The 26,740-nt window shown below is 43.1% G+C and overlaps 1 long non-coding RNA gene across 1 annotated transcript in view; it reads right to left on the bottom strand.

Moving 5' to 3' along the window:
• Positions 1-1,180: 1,180 nt before the first annotated feature.
• Positions 1,181-26,740, bottom strand: part of LOC132654511 (uncharacterized) — a 55,998-nt gene continuing 30,438 nt past the window's right edge. The window contains exons 6-7 of the long non-coding RNA XR_009592146.1: positions 5,427-5,642; positions 1,181-2,046 (exon numbers count right to left, since the gene is read on the bottom strand). This is a non-coding gene — a long non-coding RNA (uncharacterized LOC132654511). The remainder of the gene's footprint in view (positions 2,047-5,426; positions 5,643-26,740) is intronic.

Raw genomic sequence — 26,740 nt, 5'->3', positions numbered from 1 at the left:
ACATGTGTGAAGTGGTATCTTCTTTTTGGTTTTAATGAAATAACAATTGCAGTTTCAGCATGTTCAGCTGAGGACTCATAGGGAAAAGTCCACGTGGGCTATCAGGCTGACAGTTGGAAATCAGAGGCTATAGTCTGAAAAAGGGAAGTTCTTTAATTCTCCAGCACATAGATGGCTGTGTAGTCAGTCTGTGCTGGGAGGATGTCAACAAAAACTGAAGGGACAGAAGTGCCTGTGGGAGTTGGCCAAGGACAGGAGGAATGCAGTAAGCACTTGCTGTGAAAGAGCCAGTCCAGAAAACTGGAGAGTAACAGTGCTGACGCCTGGGCAGGGCAGGAGACTGTGCTGAGAAGGATGCATTGGGCTCTTTTAACAGAAGAGATCTGAGGCCACATGAGCACAGGTAGCTGTATTGCACAGATATTGTTTGGGGCTGAAGGGATTTGAAGATCTGGGATCCAACAAGTATGTTATGAAGCTTTTCCAGTCACAGAAGGGCTTTGCTGTGCTCCTGGAAACTGTGCTGTGGCTTCTAGACATGGTGCTCATTTGCAGCATGCATGTGGGGCCTGTAGAAACACCTGTTGTCTTAATTTATTATGAGATTTATTAGAAGATGGTGGAGAACAGTCTTGTCATGATGCTCCATCTCAGATTGGGTTGAATCCTTCTTCTAGGCAAGAAAGTCAGAAAAAAGAAACCCTCTGGATCCAAAAAAGGGGAGCTCATACAGATTTGGGTGGCTTGGTTGACTCTGTGAGTGTCCTCAGAATGAGGTTTCTTTGCAGGTAACATGGGTCCCACAGAGCCAAGGTTGGTGTAGGTGCTAAGGGAGGAGCTAGGGGTCCAGGTTTCCCTTGACTCTGTGCTTGTACATTCTTTTCATGTGGAGTTTATCAGCATGGCTATATGACTTCTGCTCTTTGGCTGGCAGCCTCCAGAGTCCACTTTCCAGGCAGGAAAAAGGTAAAAGGTACAGACATGGACCAACGAAGTCAGTTTTGTTTTCCACCACTTTCTGTTGACATCTGTCATGAGTGGGTTATGGCAGAAATACAAATGGACATATTTGTGTCTTTCTACATATTTGTGTCAGAATTTATTGAATGACCAAAACATTGTGTCAAGTTGTGTCAGTGTTGTTGGCTGCAAGTTGCCAAGTAATCTGACTACTCCTGATAGCTGTCCATTGGTGAATACATTTAATTAAATTTTTTTAATTAAAAAGTTTTACTTCTTTTGTCTCTCTCTGCATAGGCATGCTACGTGACACCTGTAAGTCAGAGAAGACTTACTGGAATTGGTGGATGAGTCCTAGAGATAAGATTCAGAACACTTTATCTATTGAGCCATCTTACCAGTCACACAGATTATTTTATTCTAATCTTAGTTAGAAATATTAGCTCTCACATCACCCCTGAGACATTCCACAACAGTATGCATATATGCAGCTTAAAGAACGGATAAGAAAGTGTTAGAGTCTGCAGTGTTGAGAGACTATCCTGAAGTCCAGGCAAAGGGCTGATGAAGGTGCAGACAAAGAATCCTTGGGAGGCTTAGGACCTTCCAGTACAGAGATGTTCAGGATTAGAGATGTCAAATCCAAGTCCCAGTGACAGGCCATTCCAGGTTCCATTGAACATAGCCTGAAGGTCATGGGCAGGGAAAGACGTGAGCTGAAGCGTAGAAAGAGGCAGGAACCCATCACCGACAGTGTGCCTGACACATATCAGTCGTGGGGCTCTGCTTTGATCTGAGGGGATTCCATTTTATCAGTTTGTCCCTCCAGATGTGCTGACAGATGGGGGTTGTCGTGTGGTTATGAACAAGACATGTTGCGTCATTTTTCTTGGCATTTGTATTCAAGACGGAGTAACTGAGATCAAGGTTGCTGTTGTCTAAAGTGGAATTGCTCTGGTTTAGTCATTGCATACATCACAGAATACCCGAGGGCAGGTCTAGCCTGTGGTCACAGGAGACCAGCATTGTGAATTGTTGATTAGACAAGGAGTTTCCAGGACAGATGGTTCACCTAGAAGTCTCTAGCTAGAAAAGAATCAGGGAGGTATTTAAGCTACTAGAGTGCCTTCTGTAGTGCAGGTTAGGTGAGGAGGGGGAAGAGCATTAAACAAGTGCACCTGTGCAAAGCTCATGCATGATGTACACTGGGAAGGCAGGAGTGGGAGAGTAGACAGAAGGGAGAGAGGAGAGATGGAGAGAGGACTTCTCAAGACCACAGATACCTCATTGGTGCTCATTATAAAACTGAAATGTCATGCCAGGAGTTTCCAAATGGCATATGAACTATTTTCACCCCTTTCTAAAAAGGACTACACTCAGAGCCAAAATTTGGGCAGAGTGCAGGGAATCTTATGAAAGAAGGGGGAGATAGAAAGACCTGGAGGGGGCAGGAGCTTCACAAAGAGAGCAACAGAACCAAAAAATCTGGGCACTGGGGTCTTTTCTGAGACTAATACACCAAACAAGGACCATGCATGTAGATAACCTAGAACCCCTGAAAAGATGTAGCCCATGGCTGTTCAGTCTCCAAGTGAGTTCCCTAGTAATAGGAACAGAGACTGTCTCTGACATGAACTCAGTGGCTGGCTCTTTGATCACCTCAGCATGAAGTGGGGAGCAGCCTTGCCAGGCCACAGAGGAAGACAATACAGGCAGTCCTGATGAGACCTGATAAGCTAGGGTCAGATAGAATGGGAGGAGGGCCTCCCCTATCAGTGGACTTGGAGAGGGGCATGGGAGGAGGTGAGGGAGGGAAGGTAGGATTGGGAGGGGTGAGGGAGGGGGTCATAGCTGGGATACAAAGTGAATAAACTCTAATTTATAAAAAAAATAAATAAAATAAAAAGGACTACACTACCACATTCACCTGAATGGGTAATTTTTGACTCAACAAATACCCACAATGTTTCTTGTTTCTCTAATTTGTACTCATCTTGAATAGCCATCTTTACAAATCTCCAGCTCATGAGACTGTAACATTTGCTTTTATTTATACACAGGGCTTTAAGAAGGAAAAGAGGATAATTAAAAAAATACAAAATTATTCAAAGACTACATTCATTCCCCCTTGGTGTCCCAGCAGGGAACTTCTCCTGGAGAATTCATGAAAGCCTGACCTAACAATAATAATGGCAAAAATGTCACAGGAGACCAGCATTGTGAATTATTGATTAGACAAGGAGTTTCCAGGCTTTCCTCCCTTCTTAATTACATATGCTAAAATATATAAAAGAGAAACAAAAGATGCAGGTGTTTAAAAGAGCTAGGAGGCTCCAGGACTGCTGGGTGTTACTTCTTGTTCTATGCAGCCGAATATGGGAAGGACAGGCAATGGTTTCTCTTTAAATGGGAGTTCGGAGGAGGAACTCATAGAGTCCATACCTCTGTTGCTCCTCTGACTAGGAAATTTATAGGTCAGAATAGCATGCTTCATCCTTGGATGAACAGAGAGGGTAGGTGATGGCTGTCCTTTCCTTCTAAGAATGCTGATCCTAATACAGATCTGAGGATATTGGTTTCCTAGGGGAAACAATGGCCTCTCAGGATTTGGAACTAATGGTGGCCCTCTTGTTGCTCATGTGCCTGTGATGTTGGGCCTTCTCCTCTATGGTGAAAACAGCCCTTGGATGCTCTTCCCAGCGTCCTGTCTGCCCAGCAGGATCATCTGTCCCATGCCTGTCTCCTGCACTCCGGCCCTCCACAAGCACTGTTGCATACTTCCTGCTCTCCTGGAATGCTCTTCCCACATCCTGTGCCTTCATTCACCCCCAGTGGATGCCCTTGTCATCCAGTCATCCATTAGAACTGCCTATTGTTCTCTCCAGGAAAACTCTGCCACCTTCCCACACTGTACTACCTAAAGTCCCTTCTGTACTCCCCATGTGTTTTGGTGCTTTTCATTTCTAGACTGTGATAAAAATGAGTTGCCGAATGTCACTCAATCCCATTAGTTTACAAAACCCATGAAAACAGGAGCCATGCTTGGCTTTTCTTAGTATTACACCCACAGAGTATTGCCTATTGCTTGGAACACATAGACTCTTCTACTAAAACTTTTCCCTCCACCCTCTGAGGCAGGATTTACACTTTCCACTTTCTCCATGTAAATCTCGGAAAAATGCTGTGGGTTATAAGGGAACACACAGATGACAAAAGGTTGAGCTGTAGTCCACACCCATATTTCCCCAGTCAGATCTTGCTTTTTCCCTATGGCTCTCAGCACTGAGGGATTTGTCATAATTGGTTAGTTTGGTGGGTTCCACAAACTCCCTTTGCTCCTTTCCTGGTTGTGTGACTTTATGGGGGCAGGTGAGCAGGCATCTATGCACTGTGATAGGGTAACTGACAACAGACCGAAACATGATTTCATTCCAGTTCAGTTGGGTAAATCCTTGACCGTTCTTGGGGTTACTTACAGGAGCATAATGTTTCAAAGACAGTGTACCACTGGAAGCCCAGTGAGAGAGGGAGCTCATGTATCCCTAGAGACCACCCCACAGAGCAGCCTTCTTTCTCCAAGAAATGGTTACTCCCTATAAAGGCCTTATGACTCATAATTTTCTCAAGCTTCCTAAATCTATTATGTTTTGTGAGGTTCCTGAGTCTGATAAGGCCCTCTTCCCTCCACAGTGTTTTGGCTTGGAGACAATAGATCACATCAATAGTTGATGTTCCCTGTATCCCTTTGTCCTGATTTAGACCTGTTGTTTCCACCATAGTAGATATATGAGGACATACAAAGGAGTGCTTTTCTGTAGCCAGGCTGGGCTAGGATATGGAATCAGACCTTGCCTTGCTAAACTCTTTCCTGTTCTCTGGAAGTGATGTGACACAGTAGGTTCATCTCTTGGTGAGAACAGAAGTATAAGTGCAACCAGAAGATAAGAGAATGGAGATGTATTATTTGCAACAGGGAAGGGGGGTTGGTACTTATTTCTAAAGCAATGGTTTTCCCTGAATAAAGAGGAATGGGAGATTTTATTCAAGAGAGTTGTGCATATTTGCATGAAAAGTAGTCTAAGGGTAACATCCCAAGCATGCCCAGTTTAAAATTTATGTAATTGAGCATGCTAAATTTAAGAGTAGATTTCAAAAAGGAAAAAATGGCAGATACATTCCCAGGGATGCTTAACTCAGGGTTATGAGAGCAGACAGAACACATCTGGGCACGCTAAGCCTGCACTGTAAAGACGGAAGGAAAGAATATACCTGTGCATGTTTAGCTTTTTCCCAAAAATGGTTTAGCCAAAATTGAAAGAAAGAACATTGTGAGCCTGGGTTAATATAGGAGTTTTCCCCCTAAGGGCCCCTGCCTCTCTTAGTTACTTTTGAGGACGTCAGTCCTCATTGCTCTGAGAACATATTGAGCCTGTGCAGACCAGATTTACCCAGGGCTACTTGTTCACCTTTCATTCCTGCTATGGAGATCTCCTGTTCCTCCTCTTCTCCTTCATGTCCTTAGTGCTCTTGTCCCAGAACATTGTACCTTGATCAGTCCATATAGAGGTGGGTGCTGGGTCTATGGTGGTCAAGGAATCCTGGCTGTTCCCAGATCCTCTCTAGCCAGAGTGAGGCTAGCATGTTGTGTATAAGCAGATGGGTCCAGAGTGCGGTGAGGCAGCCTACAGGGAAGAGAGAGAAGAGAGGGGAGGGTTGGACACATGCTCTGTTGCTGCAGAGCTCCAGCAGGTTGATGGCAGCCCAGCCAGATGGGATCCAGAGCTCCTGGGGTAGATTTGTGTGTCTTGACTGTTAGAAGAAGGAGAGCCAACATGAACATGTAGTCATGCTCTCTCTCCCTTTGCTGTCACTCTTCTAGTGTCTTCCTTCAGGAACTGTTATGTTCCATTCCAGGTGATCAGCTCTGGGGTTCTGATTCCTGCCTTGCTTGAATTTCCATTTAATAGGAGATGTGCTAGAGAGGGGACAAGTCAATCATCTGGCAGGTATGAACTTAAGGACTCGGTGTTATGATGGTTTCTGGGAAGGAGAGACTTGGATCCAGTCAGAAGCTATAAGCAGACTGAAACCAGAGGAAGACAGAGGACTTTGCCCCTAAAGTGCCTGACTCACCACTTCCTGATGTGGCATTGATGGGAACACAGCATCCTGGAGAGCAACAGGAGATAACAGGGAGAAGAGGAAAAGACTGTATAGATTAGGTATGAAGAAGTCCCACTGCAGGACAGTGTCAAGAGAGCCAGTCTATGAGAGTGAGGGAGACCAAGGGGATATGGTGCGAAATAAGATTCTACAGAGGAGACCTCCAATGGGAAATACAGAATGGGAATGGGCTGGGGAAGCTTCTCCTACTCTGGGCTGAGAAAATGCTCTTTTTAGGCATAAATGGGGAAGGAGAACGGATGGTGTCACTATTTGTCATTGTCACCTAGTAATGCTTAGTACATAGTACATGTGTTCCAAGGGGCTCAAGAAGCCTTCTTAGGAAAGAAGGGCAAAGGGCTGATTGAAATTCAAAGTTTTATTTGGGGTCAACAAATAAGGAATGCTAGCAACTCTCTATCTCTATCTCTCTATCTCTCTGTGTCTCTCTCTTTATCTCTCTGTCTCTCTCTGTTTCTGTCTCTGTCTCACACACACACCTTGTATCTGAGCACCTAGAATACAACATATCATAACAGCACAAGAAGGAAAACACTGAAAGAGGAATACATACACACAAAAGCCTCTCACAGATCCATTCTGACTGTCAAATGGTAGACAAAAAAAAAAAAAAAAAAAAAAAAAAAAAAAAACTGAAATAATTTAAGAAACTGAAAAGGCCAAGGTGAGTAGAGCACTTCTTCTTAGATACATTTTAAGAATATGCTGGAAGCCACAAACAATTATTATTATTATTTTTTTCTGAGCAGATGAAATTTTACATGTTTGGCTTTGAGAGGCGTCAAGATAGGCAATGGGTTTGGAACAGATGTCCTCAGAGATCAGAATCGCTGCTTGCTTTATTAGGGAGCAGAGAAATTGGGAAACAAAATGGTTCACGCCCTGTCAGCTTGTGTGGGCTATTCCCTTTTTGCAGACTGGACTGTGCATTTTCTTCATGCTGGGGCAGACAGACGGCAGAAGAATGTTGATTTTATTTCCGAGTCAGTTTTCATTGAATTTGTTTGGAAGATCTTTCCAGGACATAAATAGTCTCTCCTCTCTTCTGCACGACCTTGAGAAGAGGTAAAATTCTCTGTCCCTCAGGAGCTGACAAATGATATAGAATTCCAGAAACAACAAGCACTCTGTACTCACGCAGGCATCCCATCCACAGTCCACCAAGGAAACTATTCTGTGTCCGTGAAAGGAGATGGCAGCAGTCTCAGGGATGCTGCAGGGAGTCACATGAGACAGAGCACAGTGGAAGCACATCACTTCACGGGAACTGATACCACTTACGTGCATTTTGATGTGGGGGTGCATTCGCAGTCTCCCCGGGTGTATAGTCATATTAACTCTTGTATATGTACATAGAGGGGAAAGGGGAGGAGAGGGAGGAGGGGGAGGAGTAGGAGAGGGTGAGATTCTCTAACAGAAAACTAGTTTGAGTGAGCTTAGGCAAAGCACTGGATTTGCATGGAGCCAGGGGAAGAAGAACTAGAGGGCAAGTGACTCCTTCACACAGAGTACTCAACAAATGGTGAGCTCTGGGGTAGCCTTCTGCTGACTCTTAGTCCTTTTTGATTCCCAACCATATGACATAAGTTTTTCAGGGATCTAGACTGCCTGGTTTGACACATTGCTCCCTTCTCATTTCTCTGTGTACTTCTTCTCTCCAAGCTCCAGACACATTCACCTATGCATGGAGAGTGCCAACCCCTTTCTTGCCTCAGTGCCCTTCCACATATTGAGCTAACTGCTAAGAATTTCCTCTTCGTCTCATCACTGCTACTCAGCCTTCAGATCTGCACTTACATGCCACTCCGAGAAGTCTAGCCTGGCATCTCCTCACCCTAATCTACGTTCAGCTGAGGTTCTGGTTACTGTTAGTAATTGCTTCACTATCCTCATGATGGTCCCAGTAGGCATCCCCACCAGCACTCCAGGATGGATTGGCCAGTCTGTCTGCCTCACCACCATATTTGCAGCATCTTACAGGAGGTCTGCATAGAACATTAAAACAGAATAGGGTTTTGTAACTAAATTGGAGAGATATGTGTGTAAAGTAGGAGACTTAAGAGAGCTCCTATTTGGGCTTGCTTTTTTACACTTCTTTTTGGAATCTGAGGTCCGTGTCTGTGAAGCACAGCTTTGCAGTGATGCCCATCTGCTCCTGAAGCCGATGCTGCCAGCTCCCTGTCCCTGAGTCCAATAGGAGTGGACCACATGTCAAAACCTAGCTAGTGCTACAGCTCTAGTTCTTGTCCCCAGCAGGCTGCAAGTGCTGAGAATCTAATAGCCCACCCAGCTCTCACTGATGGCTGATAGAGTTGGTGTCACTCTACAGCCCTTGCAGATCCTGATGAAGCATCCCTGAGGTATGCCCTCTTTACCATTTCCTAGATGCCCCAAGAGGATCAGTTCTTGTTATCTATAGCAGCAGCCAGTTTCATAATGCAACCTTTACTGTCTGGCTTCTTTTCCATGCCTTCATCACCCACTCTCTTTCTCACACACATAAATGACTTTATCTTGATCTTCTCCCAGAGACAACTACTTGGGGCTGGAAACTATGTCAAATGCCATTGCTACATAGCGAAGGCCTGTGCCTATCATAGGACCACGTGGATACATGGACACGAAGGTCCTGTAAGGTTATTAGGGAGCTGAAAATTCCCAGCAGCCATCATGACATGGCAATGTGCTTTATTATCCACCATTTGTAGTGATATTCTATGAACAAACCTACGTAGCTACTAGTATCATGAAAGCACAGCAGCACTATTATGTGCAGTCTACAAGAGTAATACAAGACCGTGTTACGAGTTTATATATTTATTAAAATATGCCTTTACCCTTTAGCATACTTATTGGAATAAGTTTACCATGCACCAGTGTACCAGGTTATGCCATCAGCAGCCTCATACCCCTTGTGTTTACTCTGCTTCCTGATCATATCATTTCTTCAGTGCTTGATTTGAACCTATGTTTTGTTCACCATGGCCCTAGAAGCAATATGCTGTGCTCCTGGGAGGCATAGGTGTGTCTCAGGCTATACCATCTAGGTTTTCATAAATACACAATAGCACATCTTGGTGAATATTTCCTTGTTATTCAGTGGCTTCTGACTGTTTTTATACCATTTCAAGATTATTATTGCTTTATAATAAATATCTGCAAGATGCTTCTATATAAATTTGCTCATCAAATTCTCCCATGGACCCTGTGAATTAAAACCCTGACTTTGTTTTACAGAGAAAAATGAGGAGATATACCAAAAAGGTAAAGCAATTTACCTAATTCAGAACAGCTAATCTGCTAGAGCTCTGTCATTAGCTCAGGGTACTGTTCATTCCAGTACAAACAGGGCTGGGCAAACATCAAGCAGAAGATTCTGTAGAGGGAGCACGCTATGATGAGCAGGCTATGAATGACATAGTCAAACAAAAACAACTCTACACTGAGAACAAAGTATCCAGATGATGGGGCGTCTGTCATGCACACATACCCATAGACACACAGACCCACAAATGCTGATGTGTACATACTCATACAACACAGGCCGTGTGTGTATACTAAGAGAGACCCATATGTGCGGAAACATATATACGTATTATTAACAATTGCTGTTTCCTGCTTTGAAACAAACAGGACAGAAGGTGTGTCCTGCCCCGTATTTTGTTCTTGGGATTATTCAACTGGGAGATTCCTTAGGTCATCTGGCTGGTTTCCTGCACCTACACTGAGCAAGCACAGAGTGAGGCCTTGTCAGTTAGGAAGGGCCATTTTTCCAGCCATAGAATTTGCTCTTGAGACCCGGGGATGATGACATGTTTCTCAAATGGTAAGATGAGTAGGATTTTGGAGAGACATTTTAAGGTTTAAAATTACATGGTAGGGACTAATAGGCTCTTTCTGTCTTTAATTGCATTCATCATGATGCAAACACTCAGAGGCTTGGCACTGCCAGCACAGAAAGGAATTGCAGTTTTCTACTGAGCATGGTGCGGCAGCTGGCCATGGCCTTTGTGTGGTGCTTGCTGCACAGACATACTGTTGTGCTCATATGTACATCATGGGCTGATGATCACAGAGAAGGTTGTGCCATCTATGGGGATGTCACATGGACCTGAAGACCTGTACGGTCCCAGCAAAGGGGTCATGGGACTGTGACTGCGTATTGTTCCAAGAGAAGTGAACTTGCAGCTGAATGATCTGCAAGAATAAGGACTGCTGTCAGTACCATTTGCCTTTCTGAAAGAAGACTGAGCATCTTACCCAGGGTCCTCCTTCTTGATCAGCTTCCTTAAGTGTACAGATTTTAGTATGATTATCCTATATTATACATCTAATATCCACTTACAAGTGAATGTATACCATGTGTGTCTTTCTGCTTCTGGGATACCTCACAAAGGATGATCTTTTCTAAATCCCACCATTTACCTGCAAATTTCATGATTTCCTTGTTTTTAATTGCTGAGTAGTACAGGAGCCTATCACAGAGGGCCTCTGAAAGACTCTACCCAGCAGGGTATCAAAGCAGATGCTGAGACTCAGAACCAAACTTTGGGCAGAGTACAGGGAATCTTACGAAAGAATGGGGAGATAGAAAGACCTGGAGGGGACAGGAACTCCACAAGGAGTGCAACAGAACCAAACTATCTGACCACAGGGGTCTTTTCTGAGACTGATACTCCAAACAAAGACCATGCATGGAGATAACCTAGAACCTCTGCACAGAAGTAGCCCATGGCAGCTCAGTGTCCAAGAGGGTTCCCCAATAATAAGAACAGGGACCATCTCTGACATGAACTCATGGGCTGGCTCTTTGATCACCTCCACCTGACAGGGGAGCAGCCTTACCAGTTCACAGAGCAAGACAATGAAGCCAATCCTGATGAGACTTGATAGATTAGGGTCAGATGGAAGGGGAGGAGGACCTCCCCTATCACTGGACTGGGGAGGGGCATAGGAGAAGAAGAGGGAAGAAGGATGGGATTAGGAGGGCATGGGGAAGGGGACTACAGCTGGGATACAAAGTGAATAAACTGTAATTAATAAAAATAAGATAAAATTTTAAAAAAATGAAAAATAAGAATAAGGACCGCTGAGGCCACTGTGTTTGGACCATCTTGATTGAGAAACAGCTGCAGGTCAGTGAGCTCATTTTTCAGATGGACTTGGTGGAAGGCAGTTCACCAAGATATTCATGCTGGGATGGAAAGGCATCATTCTGGCAATGAGCATCCCAGAAACGTGAAAGCCACAGGAATAGAGAAAGACTTTTGTCAGATTTTTTGTTAACATTCCTACGTAGGTTTGGATTTCCTGATTTATTTCAGAATTTTCTTTCCATTGTTGCAGAACTCTATCACTCACAAGAAAGAACAGTCAAGACCGGCTTAGGTCACGGGGAATGTTACAGGTTAGGCAGGATGACCTGATAAGAGAAATGGGGTGCTGGGGCTATAGCTCAGCTGGCAGAGTGCTTTGCCTTGCACAAATGGCCCTGGGGTTCAATCCCCAGCATCACACAAAAAGAAAGAAAACAAAAATGAGATCTGAAGTACCCTCTCTAAAGAGCCTTTGTTTTGGAGACCTGGTGTATGTATCCCTACATGAGAAAGACAGGGTGGGATCTCCAAAACTAGTTTTATTGAAATAGTCCCCACATGGTAAAATACATCAAATTACATTCAGTGAGCTTTGATAAAGATATACAGGCACACAGTCTTAGCCATGATCTTAATACAGAACATTCCTGTCACTGCCTCCAGGTTTCACATCCCCGCCCCTCCTGGTGATCTGAGTATCACTAATTTTGAGTACTGCTATTCTTTAACTCTGTGTTGGCTTCACAGGAGAGGATTCTACAGTATCTGTTGTCTGGCTTTGTTCACTGGGTGCATTGAGACAGCTGAACTGACAGGGCAAATGTACTCCCTGCCGACTTGCCCCAACCATCACTCATGCCCAACGAACCAATGACTGGTGAAAGTCAGCTTCATTTCTCGAGGTCACAGCCTTGACTGCAATGAGAATCTTCAAAAGCCCGTGCTTTATGTTTATCAACCCCTTCCTCCCAATTGCTGGGATTTTGACATGCACCACTATCCCCGGTTTATATGGTTCTGGGAATGGGGTCCAGGTCTTCCTTCATGTGAGGTTAGCACTCTACTATCTATACTACATCTCTAGCCATTGCCAGGCTATTTCTAAGAATGTTTTGTGATCTTCAAAAAGCATATTCATATGGAGCAAACACCATCTGCATATTTAAACTCTGATATTCCCTTTGTAAATATTGCCTTTTTTTTAGTCAAAAGTAAGATCTGACTTTAATATTTGGTTTATGCTGTGTGCCAAAGTGGAGACTGCTGGGATTTAGTTTTAGTTTTTAGTTTTTTTTTTTTTTGGTTTTGTTTTTAATTTGTAGAGTGGAAATAGTTATACCTTCAAAGAGATGGTAGAAAGGATTTTAAAAGATGATGTAAATAAAACTTAGCACCATGTAAATAAAGTAAGTGAAGCATAACACAGTTGCTCAAAAAAGACTGTTATATTTGTCTTGTTCTAAATATAAAAGGATTTGAAATTGGTTTGTGAAAGTCACACTGAAACAGAGTGGGGTTGAGCTGTAAAAGCTCTGCATTTTAGCTCATCCATTAACGTGTGCAGACTAGTAATATTTATTGTACCATATGTTACTTGTATATATATACACATGTATATTTATATGAATGCAAAAATCAAAGCTAAGAATCCTAACATCCCTTTCCTCTTCACCCTTTCCTATATCTGCTCCATTCTCTTTTCAGTGTTTACCTGTTATGCAGGATCTGAGCATTAACTCAGTGGACATTACTAAGGAAATAAGAAGAGAAGATGAGAAGCTTCAGCCCATCCACAAGCTGAAGGCAGTCACCATGGGCAGCTTTGTGTATTCCAGGGGAATCTGCTGTGACATGTCTAGTCCCACCATGGCCACAGTCTGAAACATGCCAGGATCTTCTGTCCTGCTTGTCTTCAACCAGCCCTCCTCTCCCTAAGTTACCCCTTCACTTCAGCTATTTGTATATGTTTATATGTGCATGCATGTATGTGCATATGTGTGTGTGTGTGTGTGTGTGTGTGTGTGTGTGTGTGTCTGTGTGGTGGGGAGTGGAGAGGTGGAGAGGTGGTCAGAGGGCATCTTTGATGTCCTCTCTCAGGCACTGACCCCCAACCCCTTTAGGGAGACAAAGCCCCTCACTGGCCAAGAACTTGGAACTAAAGTAGGCTGAGCTAGCCTGTAAGCCCCAGGGATCCATGGGGCTCCACCTCCCCAGCACTGGGATTGAGAGCGTCCCATCACTAGACCCAGCTTTTCTTTCTTTAAAAAAAGGCAGGGTGATGGTCGTGCCTGCTTTTAATTCCAGTACTCAGGGGGCAGAGGCAGGTGGATCTTTGTGAGTTTGAGGCCAGCCTGGTCTACAGAGAGAGAGAGTTCCAGGTCAGACAGAGCTGTTATACAGAGAAACCGTCTCAAAACAACAACAACAACAAAAGTAATTGTGTCCAGTTCCACATCCATGTGTGTATGTGGGGGGTGGCACACATGCATTTTAGTGTTCATGTAAAGTCCATTCTTTTCTGCCATCTTCAAGGGTCTGAGAATCAAACACAGGTCTACAGGCCTGGGCACAAGCACCACTACCCACTTAGCCACCTCACTGATTCTGAGGTTCTTGCATATGGGTCCTGGGATCAAACTCACCTCTTTGTACTTAAAAGACATGCAGTTGACTCACTGAACTATCTTCCCAGTTCTACTTCAGACTTGACCCTCCTGTCTACTCATTTTGGTGGGTCCTGTCTTATTACCAGCTTTCCTCCAAACCCCCCCCCCATTTTCCCCCAGTCTTAGCAGTCTTGGGGTATGACATGAACTAGCAGTCAGAGACATGTATTAGCAGCCAAGTATGACATGAATTAGGCTCTTCTTTGATCCTCTTTTTGGTGGGCTGGCAGTGCTGCTGATAACCAAACCTCCAGGTTATAGATCTAGGCAGACAAGGCTGTTCTAAGAGAACCCACAGAACAGAAGACCACACAGGCTTTGAAAGATTCTACAGAAAAGAAAACCCAAGTCAAGAAAGATGGGAAAATAGGTGGGATTCATGCTCCAGTAAAGCTTTCTTTCCTTCAAGATTCTGGAATTACTGGCTCCTGCAGCAGAGGCTCTCAGTTGTTTGCCCAGGGACCTGATGGGTCTGAGAAACACCCCACTCCAGCTGCTGGGAGTGCTGGCTGCTAATGCTCACAGCTAGACCCTCTCTGGAGAACTGTATCTGACAGGGTTCTGCATTTTCTCTATTAGGCTCATAACTAATGACTGACTTGTAAGGAAAATAGTACAGAACATTCACTAACCAGAGGAAACAACTAGAGACAGTTCCCATGCCGGAGTTGGCCACAGGAAGCTTGTTTCCGCTGAAGCCATGTGTTGACTTAGCTGTCCTGCCCTCATCCAGAAAACCTCCCCTTAGTCAATCACAGGTGGCCCTGTCTTTCCCCAGCTTTTTCTCTAAGGAAAAAGAGCCCAAGGCACTCTTTCAGAGTATCATGTTTCCTTCTAAGTGGGTATGTTTAAGGTCTGTTTCCTCCACCCTAAATCACACTGCTCTCCCTTACACTGGTGATCTAGTTTCTGCCCTTCCATCCTTGGATGGCATCCTGCACGACTTGTGCCTTCCCCCAGGCCTGACTTTCTGGACTCTTTGTCTAGGTCAAATTTCTTCCTGTTAACCTCCTTAAATTCACCTTATCCTGTCCAAGACAGGAAGTTGTGCAGTGGAATTTGGTGGTTATTAGGTGAATGGATGACTTCCTGTTAGAGTGCAGCACCCATCAAGGTTAGAAATATCCTCACTTTTGTTCACCAGCACATTCTCAGTGCCTCCATCAGCACTCAGAACCTGTAGGTATCAGTGAACATTTGCTGAAGGAATGGTGTGAAAGATGAAAACCAAAGAAAACGTGAGGACCTGACGTGCCCCTCCAAGAGAACTGGACGTTTTACCTTTGGCTCCTGGAAGGCGATGGCTAATTGGAAATCAAGTTAGTGAGATAATGGAAGCTAGAGCTGAAGCTCAGTAGAGGGCAGCATGGTGGGAAACTGCAGTTTGCAGACAGCGCTTCCTACAGGAGGAAGGATAAAGAACAAGCCACCTAAGCTGACCTATGTTCTACAGAAATGGGCTTTTATGGAATGTGGAGCTCTTCTTTTTCCTGTCTGTCATTTTCATTGGCAAGCTAATGACTTCCACATTCGAAGAGGAGGCAGGGGCTCAGCTTCTGTGGCCTCCTTAGAGTTGTGCTGTCTACAACTTCCTCTTTCCTAGCATTGTGACAACCTACTGCTGAGGTATAGAAACAGTGGTAACCTTAGCCCCAAGCTCAGTGGGGATGCTTGCCCAGAACAAATAGCTATAGGCTCTGGAGGTCACCCTAGTGCCCTGTGCATCCAATTAAGGCAGCTAGTGTTTAGTTCCACATCCCTAGGAGTGCTGATGCCCCTGGCAAAGATGCAACTAGAGTCTAGTTGTTACCCAAGGAGGAAGCCAAGTAACAGTTAACCATATACACTTGTTATTGTCATAGACTTCAATTAGACATTTTAGAGAACTGTAGTATTCTAATTATAAGATCTTGGAATGAACCAGACACGTGTTTTCATTGAACTGAACTAAGTAGCTTTCAGAATTGTGGACCTCACAGGTTTTCTAGTTCAGCATTTCCTGCATATCATGTAAAAAAAAAAATCCCTGTGAAATCACCTTCCCCCTCTGAATTATTCTATAGTGACAGGAACTCCTTGATTTTGACAGTGTCATCTTTGAACATCTCTTTAGCTGAGGTATATGCCAGTGTATTTTTAAAAAATAGATATCGCTTATTTTCAAAATCGTTGTTTCTATCCCTCTTTGTAGGCTTTTATTTTCTGTTGTGATAGCAGGTGACAGGTGGAAAGCAATAAAGAGATTAAGAGTCTGAAAGCTAGGAACTGAGCTCTGATGACCAGCCCCAAGGCCATAGGCCTATTGTGTTGACTCAAAGGAGATCTTCTCTTGGGACAGGAGTTTGCTCTGCCCATTGAGGACCATTAAGCAGAAGGGAAGGTGGTATCACATATGACAAAGGACCCACATATCAGAAAGCAAACCAAGACATAGAACAGAGGGCAGGGTCAAAGCCTCTCAGTCTCTACCTGGTAATAGACACCTCCATAATCCCTAGTTGAGTGATGAACTGTCTTGCTCTCCAGCATCAGCCTTGTCAATTACACTGTTTCATTTACTTTCTTTGCTACCCTTGGTTCTTTGCTCTCCAGCACCTCATGTGAACCCTGAAACTAGAAATCTGCAGCATGCTCCTGATTTCAGGTACAAAATAAACATAGCCTAGGTCTGGTCTACTGAGGAAGAGCAAGTGCATTCAGTATATGCTGTATCCTAGGTTTAACCATTCATAACATCAGTGTTCACTCCAACTTCATCGGGAAGGAAAGACAAGTGTATTTCAAGAAAAATTAGTTCATTATTAGGATGAAATGGAAGAATGGCTTTCCAGTGCATTTGTACACATTGGCAATTAATTCACTAAGGTACAGCTAAGGCCTACGTCAATATTTAAATTTAATCAAATTGCAGACTCACACCCATGTTTTGCTTGGAAGAGAATTTAAAGGATGTTAGCCTAATCTATATATGTAAATTTCACTTGTTATACAGATTTTTTCATATTCTTTTTATGTCCATTCTGAAGCCAATCTTTTATTGTCTGAACATATGTGATTATTTGTTTGTGTCATTCAGGTACGTTCATTTTCTCCTTAAATTACATAGCCAGATGAAGAAGAAAAGATCCACATTAAAACCCATAGTACAAAACTACACTCTATAACAGAGGATTTACTATTATATGTACAATATTATATATATATATATATAATATCTAACACATTGCCTGTTTAAGAGAATGATAATCGCCAAGCCAAAAAAGCATTCAATGTCTCCCTAAACTGATAAGCAGATAAATAAAACTCTAAAGAATGAATTAAAAAAAAGAAAAAAGAAAAAAATGAACTTGTTTTGTGTGAATGTTCATTTGATGACTCTGGGGAAAATTACAACCCAGGAAACTATACTACAATTTAAATCTGGCATCATAATTTGGTTCAAACTTAATACAAACTCAAGTTTCCTTTACACTCTCTATTTAAATAAAAGAGAAAAGGAATGTATAGCCATTTACTGGCTTTTTCTGAAGTTAATTTTAAGAACAATTAATTTTAGTGTTCTACATTCATGATTTTGGGGAACTATCCTTCGATCTTTAATGTAGAAATTGTAAAAGCTGACCGCCATTACATGGTGATAGGAGTTACATCACAGAGGATCTTTAGTTAAAATCAGAACATAATGTCTGTTAGCCCTCTAAGGACAGACATTCAGATTGCTTGACTTTAATGATCTTGTATGTTAGCAACACCAGTGCCATTTGTAAAGCTCCCTCATTTTGTTTAATTGGTGACCATTTTCTCAAACCACAATAATTAGTATCCCCAGCTCTGAAGTAACTTGTTTTCCCAGATCCTTGCTGACCCCTGGTGATGGCTGGCCATGAGAGATGTTTATCCAGCTCCCAATGTTCTTTACTCTCTACTCAACACTCTCTGGTTACTCATAGCAACAGCTGATCTTGGGCTAAAAAAGGAACCTATTTAAACCCTGTCTCCCATCCCCTCTCCCCACTTTCTCCCTGCAACTATTCCTAGTCTAAAAGCAGAGAGCTCTCTATATTCCTGATATACAGATCTCCCTTCTGCAGGTTTTCTCAAATTAAATTAAATTTGTTCTGTGGCTGAAGTTGTTTCCTTGTCTGTCTTTCCTTTCACCATATGGGTGATTACTGTTGGATACTCTTCACTTTGTAAATGTGAAATTCCTTGTCAATTGATCGAGACCTTGGAGTTTTGGTTGTGGGTTAAAAATGTTTATAATTACAGTTTTATTACCCCATCATGATATGTAGGGAGTGTAGACAAAAAAGTTATATCAGTTAGCTATACAAAAAGATAAACACAACAATCATTCATATGATCCAAATGAACAAAAACAAAAGAGTTTCCCCTCAAGAAGAACAATTTCAGACCTACAAAATAGATATCAATACTAATAAAAAACACTGTACTTAGGATTCAGAATGTCAACAAAACAGCTCTGACTTATTTTTGCAACTGTAGAAAGTTATTGGGAACATTTACAGAACAACATTTATTTTCTGTTAGCTGCACCATAGACAACTGAAGATGAAAAATTATCATTCTTTTCCTTTAACACATGCTGTCTTCTTCCTCTCCAAGTGCTCTGTAGAAAACTCTTGCACATTAATGGAAGCATCTGGGCGCTACTTCTTGTGTCCACAGGTAGCTCATGTGATGTCTTCTCTTGGCTTCTTTTTTTAATTAATTAATTAATTAATTTAGTTTTTCACTTTACATTCTGAGATCGTAGCCTCCTCCATCCTCTCCTCCTGGCCTCACCCTCCCTCTCTCTTTCCCCCTACCCATTTCCTATTTTTCAAAAAAGGGGAGCCCTCCCCAGCAAACCACCCCAGTTCATCAAGTCGAATCAGAACTGAACATGTCCTCTTCCCCTATGGTCTGATGAGGGTAGAGAATGTGGAAAATCAAGGATCTTTGCACTTTTATCTCCAGGTCATCCTTCTTGTCAGAAATAGCCATTCAAACAGGATCAAATCTAGTTCACCCAAGTTTATATAGCTCTGGTGCTGTGATTGAAAGCTTCTTTGATCTGGAGAGACATTTTCATCATAAAGACACATGCAGACTAAGCTTAGGGGAAGTGGGTGGTTGCCTGCTGTGGAGACTGACAAGGTCAAGGGCAGAAGCAAATTTGCAATGGTGTCTTCAAACCCGTCTAAGTGGACGTTTCAGGGAATGGGTCCTGAGATGGTCCTAATCTTTCAACCTGGCAGTTGGGCTTCCCGGGACCAGCTTGTTCTAGTGGCAATGAGATGGATTCAGGATACTGAAAGACAGTGTTCCTTTGAGATTCACAGCCCTGAAAAGGGGCAGTGGGTAAAGGTAGTAAAATGTGCACAGCTGTTTGTATTCAGGCTCAAGTTAGCTTTCCATACTTGTTTCCTTTTCCTTTTTTTTCATGAAATATTTTTCAGGTTTTGATATCAAATGACTTTTATATACTTCTATCCTCCAGGACCCATGTAAAAATCTAGGCATGGCTGTGTGTGCCTGTAACCCCAGTACTGAGGATGGAGATGGGCACATCTTGAAAGCCACTAGCTAAGCAGTCTCGCTGAGACTGGAAACTTGTGGTTCAATGAGAGACTGTGTCTCAAGGTGAGGAGGTGGAGAGTGATAAAGAAGAAGATGGTTGACATTCTGCTTTGGCCTTCACATGCCCACATATTGGCACTTAGGCCGCCCAACACACACACACACACACACACACACACACACACACACACACACAGAGAGAGAGAGAGAGAGAGAGAGAGAGAGAGAGAGAGAGAGAGTTAGTACTTGGCTTGGGTAGAGTCAACCAAAGGTCCTTACATTAGAGGTTTAATCCTCATGGCAGCACAGTTGCGGACCCTCAGGAAGTGGAGCCTAATAGGGTGTCCCTTAGTAACTAGGGACATACTTCTGAAGAGGATCTTGAGTCTGTTGCCCTTTCTCTTTCTTTCATATACTTTGGCTAATGAGGTGAGTGGTTTTGATCTGCTATATAGTGTCACAATGATGTGCTGCTTCATTATTAGCCCCAAATCATCAGATCATTCAATCAGGAACTAAAGCCTGATTGAGCAAACCCTGAGGCAGCAAATAAACCTTGTCTCTTTCTTCACACATTAACTTACTCAGGTATTCTGTTACAGTGACACATATCTTCATGTTCCCTCTGCCAAACTGTTCTTCTCCAGCACATGGATGGGCTAAGCAACTGTGGACTGAACTCTCTGAATCTGTGACCCAAAAGAAAATCTTCCTCCCTTAAGTCATTTTCTTGGGTATTTTGGTCAAGTGCTTTGAGCCAATTTTGTATAAATATCGGTGAATGAGGTAACCTCATAGGAAAGGACTCTCAACAGGCTTGGAATGACCTGACTTACCACTTTCTCACTGATAGTTCCCTCCTAGAAACTAGAAATTGCTAAGCTGAGAATATAGTATGTGATCAAAGGAACCTGACTGAAACAGCCAGGGACTGCCATGCCGGGCTGGCTCAGGTGAATTCCGGATTTCCATTGTCCTTTGCCTGTCTCTCTGTAGTAAACTCACTTAATTCAACCTGATGCATGAGCAGTATGTTCAGTCACCATGAACTCAGACAAATTGCTAGCCTGTGCACGGCAAGGGTGCTTCACAATGAGGGTATGCACACAGGTGAAGATTTTAGCAGAATGGGATCAAAGCAAGTGTTTCTTCTAGAGTCCCTTACCCCTGAAGAAAGGTACACTGGTACCATCGGTCTTTAGCCATCCTTTACTGGAAACAGAAAACTTAGAGGGCCATGCTGCCCTTGAAGTAGTTCAATTACAACTGGATAAAGCAAGGGCGCTTTGAAACCAGCTCAGCGACTTCCTGATGGCAACTATGTAGATTGTTAGTTGTCATCCATGTTGGGAAGTTCTTATGTTTCTGGCAAAATATTTGCAAAGATTCTCTTTAAAAAGAAGGGGTACCGTGCACGCCTTCATTACCAAAGCCAGTGGAGCTCAACCGAGGGGTCCATAGGGGATACTGGAAAATAATTTGGACACGGTTTTGGTTGCTACAACTTGGAAAGGGGCCTAGTAGTGCCATCTAGTGGGTAGAGGCCTGGGTTTCTAGAAGCATGCCATAGGTCTTAGGACCAAGAATTGTCTAGACCCAAATGTGTGTGTGTGTGTCTGTGTGTGTGTCTGTGTGTCTGTGTCTGTGTGTCTTGTGTTCTGTGAGTGATCAAGACCAAGTGATCAAGTCTTGGCTATCTGGGTTTATAGAGCTTCAAATGTTAGTGTTCAGCTGGTACTAATAAATATTGATTTTGTAATAAGACAGATGGAGAATGAAAGGGAGAACATGAACTTCTCAGGTCAATGTGAAAGGTTTCTCTCCTTAGTTGGAGCTAAGCACTACGACTATGAAAAATGCCACCGTGGAGGCTTCAGAGTGAGCCTGTATAGAAAAACAAAACTGAGAGAAACGAGGAAAAGGAAAAGAAATATAGAAGTCTGTCCAATTCACTGATCTCTTACGTAGACAAGGAGTTCCTTGGCTTGACAAAGATGTTTGGTTATATGCGCAGTTATGCATGTGACATTTCAGCCATTAATTATTCTCAGGGACTTTGCTAATCTCTAAGTGGAGTGTATTGAAAACCTAGTTATGTACTTTTACTAAACAGAACTTGTGAGCATCCTTGGTGACACTATTGCTAGCAGTGCTCACAAGCTGAATAAGAGATGGTCAATGCCAAAGAGTCATCATCCCAGCACTTGGAGGCACTTGAACACTTGCTGTTGTGGGAAACATGTTACTTTCAGCCTCAAATATCCTGACTGCCTTCAGGAGGACCACCAGATCCCCAACTTTTTTCATTTCTTAAATTACAATTTATTATTATGTTTTAATGTATATGGGTATTTGGTCCATGTGTATGTCTGTGCCCATGGAGCCCCAAAGAGGGCATCAGATCTACCTGGTACTAGAGTTACAGACAGTTATGAGCCATCATACAGGTACTAGAAATCAAACTCAGATCCCCTGGATCTGATCAATAAACCATCTCTCCTGTCCTAAATTTAAGATTGTTTGTGACAAAGATAGTTGCATTTGCTCCCCCAAGAAGCCATCCATCTGAAGGGCAGGTCTCCAAACCCATTCATCTTATGGTTCTGGTCATTCCTGAAGGCAGAGAAAAAGGACATAAAGCACTCAGCCAAGTGCCCAAGCAGAAAGCAGCAAAGCCACCACAGTGGAACAAGCAAGATACCAGGAAAAAAAAATATGGCAAAGCATTGTTTGTCTTGAGGCATCTAGGGGAAGCCAAGGGCTGAGAGACCTTTGCCCTTCTGCCTGGGCTGCACTAGGACTAGGGGACACAAATAAAGCCCTTGTTGAGTGGTTTATTTCACACGAGTGAGTCTTTGTTCATGAATTCGAGATAGCCAGCATATGTGGGCCAGCATCTTGCAATTCTGGGACAGAGGAAAGTTTTTGTGACCTGTAAAGATTTCTTTTGCCTACTCAAATGGGTAGTACTTCTCTTTTGATTGTTTTCTGACAGCAGCACTGTTAGCCTGGGTGAACCTGAGCCCTGCACCCTAAAACCAAACCTTCCCTGGGATAACTGCTCTAGGGTCTGAGGATGGCATGGTTGTGGATGGTCATGTGGTACACTGTGTATATCACATTTATAACCTGAAAGAAACAGAGAATTCAACCACCCCCAAAAGGCCAGCCCATGCCATAAGTTTCTAGAAGCTTTTCAACATGCTTATTTCATCTGTTTCTTTTGGACTTTCTAAATTTGTAAGGAAAATTCAGAAGGATGTATGAGGTTTGTAATTGTAAGTGTCACTGTCTCTATGGGACAGAGTGGTTCAAGGTCTTTCTGGTCATGTGTTCTAGAGAGGGATCTGGGAAGGCAGTGGCTGACTATGCAAGTCCTTACCTTTTTCTGCCTTCCATCTTTACTCCTATAAAATGAAGGAAGTTTCGATGACTGGTAAGGTCACTTCCAGATCCTTCCTGCATGATTTCCTTAGAGACTGGCTAGTTGTGCACAGGCTGCACTAGACGGGCATTAGAATAGTTAATATGTGTGCTAATCTCATTAGCACTTGGCCATGGCAGCTGTACTGTATTAGCAGCAATTCCACCAACCCATCTGGAAATTTTACAAATGATAAATGGAAGATGGGGCTTAAGTGGATGAACTAAATGGAAGGAGCACAAATGTTCATTTCTGTGTTGGCTGAACCTATTTTTTAAAACCTTCATAACTGAACTGCATAATCACAATTAGAGGATGAATCAAGGCCCCGTATTCTAACCAACATTGGAAAAAAGCAATTTAATAGAATGCAGGAGAAAGATGGTAAATTTGATATGCTCACTCCTGTGCCCTAATCGCTGATCCTACAAGTGTAAATGTGATACTCAGTATCAGTTAAAAAACAGCAATTGAAATTACTCGGGTTTTCTTCATCAGACTTTCACATGGGCTCATTAAAGTAGAAATATAGTTTGTACAAAATTATTTACAGTGTGTTGGATTTTTTAAGGCCAGTTTCATAACAGGTTCAGCTGAGCAGCTTTGAAAATGGAATACTTTATCTCTTTGATTCAATAAACCATCTCCTAATGTACACTTCCATCTTTATTCATGCCTTTCACCAGCCCTGTCTGCTACCATAGTTTCTACACTTATGTCCCATCAAAGGGCACTGTTTATTTTTCCACCTGGCATCTTATATCGGAAAAGGAACCCACTTCCTCTTATAAAAGCCAGCACATCCTGACTCTTGCTGTCTCATGTCCTGGAAGCTAGGATACAGTCATGAGATCCAGGCTTGCTGAAGCGTTTGTTACTACCTAAGGCTGTGCAGCTGGAGGTAGTGAGGCAGAGAAGCATGAAATGGAGAATCATTCCTCTAGTTGTGATGCCCTCGGCCTGTAGGGAGCAGCAGGCTTAGTGGCCTGCAGTGGGCAGCAGGTGTGTATGGCCAGGAGTAATGACCTGTATATGGCAGTGATGTCTCAGCTGAATCTAATGAAACCTACAAAACTTTCTCCCATCACTCAAATGTTTTATATGTCCCTACACTTTTGGAAGACAAGTTCTCATTATGTACCACAGGCAGGCTTTGTAGAGTATTTGGGAGGCTAAGCTTCCCTCCAGAATGAGCCTTCCTCTACTTTTTAAAAAGATTGTTATTTGTCATATTTTAACATTTTTTTGTGTATTGCATGCAGTTTAAAATAATTTTATTTATTTATTTACTTGTTTATTTATTATGTTCACATATGTGTGCCTTAGTGTGATCTGTATGTGCAGTAGCCAGAAGAGGGTATTGGATCTTCTGGAAATTGAGTGGTTTGATGGTTGTAAGCTACCCAGAGAGGATGCTGGGAATCCATCCTGAGTTCTTTTGCAAGAACAGTAAGTGCTCCTAATTTCTGAGACGTCTCTCCAGCCTGTGGTGTATGTTCTTTTGAATAATATAAACTAGAGATGAATATTTTGGTCTGTTGATGTATCCCCAGTCCTTTGCACACATTAGCTACTCAAACAATATCTGTTATACTATTTATTTGAAGATAGAATGCCATCTTCCCGTGGAGTGAGTTAGGCAGCCTGGCCTTTGTCCCTGAAAATACTGTCTCACAGAATCTCAGTAGACATTTGTGGATCCCCCAGCACTGTTCCGATGCAGTCCCTCCATTCCTTCCCAAGCTAGCCAGAATTCATGGCAGTGGCTTTCAGGTAAGCTCTGAGCCTGGACTGGGCAAGCAGCCCAGAGATGATTTTGCCCCCAGGGTTACTGGTAAGTTCTAGAGATAATTTTGACCCTTAAAAACAGGGAGGTGCCACGGGCATCTGCTTCGTAGAGGCTGGGGATGCCAGTGCACAAGCAGCTGACCAGAAAGATGTGGCCCGATATGTCGGCAGTGCAAAGAAAGAGCTTGATTTCAGCTCCTGGGAAGGGTCCCTGGTGAGGCTTGGCTGTCCTAGTTCTAGAGCCTGATGATACCTACACATCTCATTGTTCTCTCTGACCTTAAGTTTCCTTATCTTCAAAAAGCATGATGCTGGTGTCTACTCTGGAAACCAACTTTGAAGGTTAAAAGATAGGGTACAGGAGGCACTAAATCAGCCGTTCTCAGCCTAGCGGTCATGACCCCCTTGGCAAACCTCTGTCTCCAAAAATATTTACAATTCAAAACAGTAGCAAAATTACAGCTATGAAGTAGCAGTGAAAATAGTTTTATGGTTGGGGGGGGTTCACCACAACCTGAAAAACTGTAGTAAAGGGTCGCAGCATTAGGGAGGTTGACACCCACTGTTCTGAAGGAAAGTGGTGACTGCCAGTCATCCCTGGAGAAAAAATTGTGTTTGAGTTTGGATGTTGCTGGCAATTCTGAACACCAAGATAAACCCACCACCAGACGTCTCTCATAGTGAAGGGAAAAGACACCAGGAAAGGCTCCATCCTATAGACAGAGCCCGGGGAACAGGACAGCAGGGAAGCAGCTGCTGCCGTATCGGTCACCTCAAAGCTGACTGTGCAAAGCCAGCTCTCTCAGGAGTTCATCTTGGTATGGCACCACTGAGATCTGGATGGCAGTCATCTGGGAAGTGAAGCTTCAACCACATGATTACAAGGTCATACTTATTATAGTAGCTAGAAATAGCCAAGTCAGGAAATAAGTAGGGCCATTCTAGCCAAGGTAAGATCTGCTAATTTAACATGTTTTAGGGGGCTTGATATCATTCAAGGGTGATCTTAAAAAAATGAAAGTACAGAGGACAGTTTATCTCTGTCCTCAAAGCACCCACATCCTAAATGAGAAAAAAAAATTGTCAGTAGTAACCAATATTAGACAACAGCATAAGACAACAGTAGAGTTTATGCATGATGCCTAATGAATAAAAGAACAACAGCACTCGGGGCTGGGAAAAACTAACAGGCGATGCTGCGGCTAACTCTTACATGCAGTGTGGTTGTTATCTCAGTTCTCAACTTGATGAGAGCTAGGCCCACCTGGCAGATGGGCTTCTGGGCATGCCTCTGTGGAGTTTTCTTGTTCTAGTTAATTGAGGTGGGAGCAGCACCATTCCCTACAATGAGATCTTGGACATAGAAGAGGAGAAATGGCTCCAGCAAGATGGCTCAATGAGTAAAGGCATGGAAGGAAAGAAATGGCTTCTGCAAGTTGTCGTCTGACCTTTTCCATTCATGCCATGACATACCTAACCCCTCATATAAATGTTAAGAAATGCTCTTTTTTAAATGAGACAGTGATATGAGCACAAGTATTCATAGCTCTCTTATTCCTGATTGCGAATTCAATGTGAACAGCTGCTGCCTTGACATCTTTACCATGACTGTACCATTGAACCATGAACCAAAAGAAATAAGTTGCCCTTGTCAGAGTATTTTATCACAGCAACAACAACAACAAAAATAATTAACTAAGACAGATGGCACTAAGGAGCTAGCCTTCTCTAGTCCCCAGCCCCATTAATTTTTTCCTTCTTTTCTTCTCTCAGACAGAACATCCTGACCTTCCACTTCTCTCAGTGCCCCTCCCCTACCTTCTCCAGATCCATTCCTCCTGTTTCCCTTTAGAAAAGAAGGGGCTTCTCAGGCTCAGGGGTTAAAAACACTGGCCCATTAATGTTTATGACTGTCCCCAGCTAACAGGTGGTATTTATGTGCCGTGAGGGAACTCCCCAAACCCTCTGCATCTGAGTTTCCTTAGTTAATAAGTTGGAAGGATGTTTCTGAAAAGATTTATGAGATTTACACAGCCTAA

Source organism: Meriones unguiculatus, chromosome 6 (genome assembly GCF_030254825.1).
Source record: "Meriones unguiculatus strain TT.TT164.6M chromosome 6, Bangor_MerUng_6.1, whole genome shotgun sequence".
Lineage (NCBI taxonomy): Eukaryota > Metazoa > Chordata > Mammalia > Rodentia > Muridae > Meriones > Meriones unguiculatus.
This window is presented reverse-complemented; position numbering and strand designations above follow the sequence as displayed.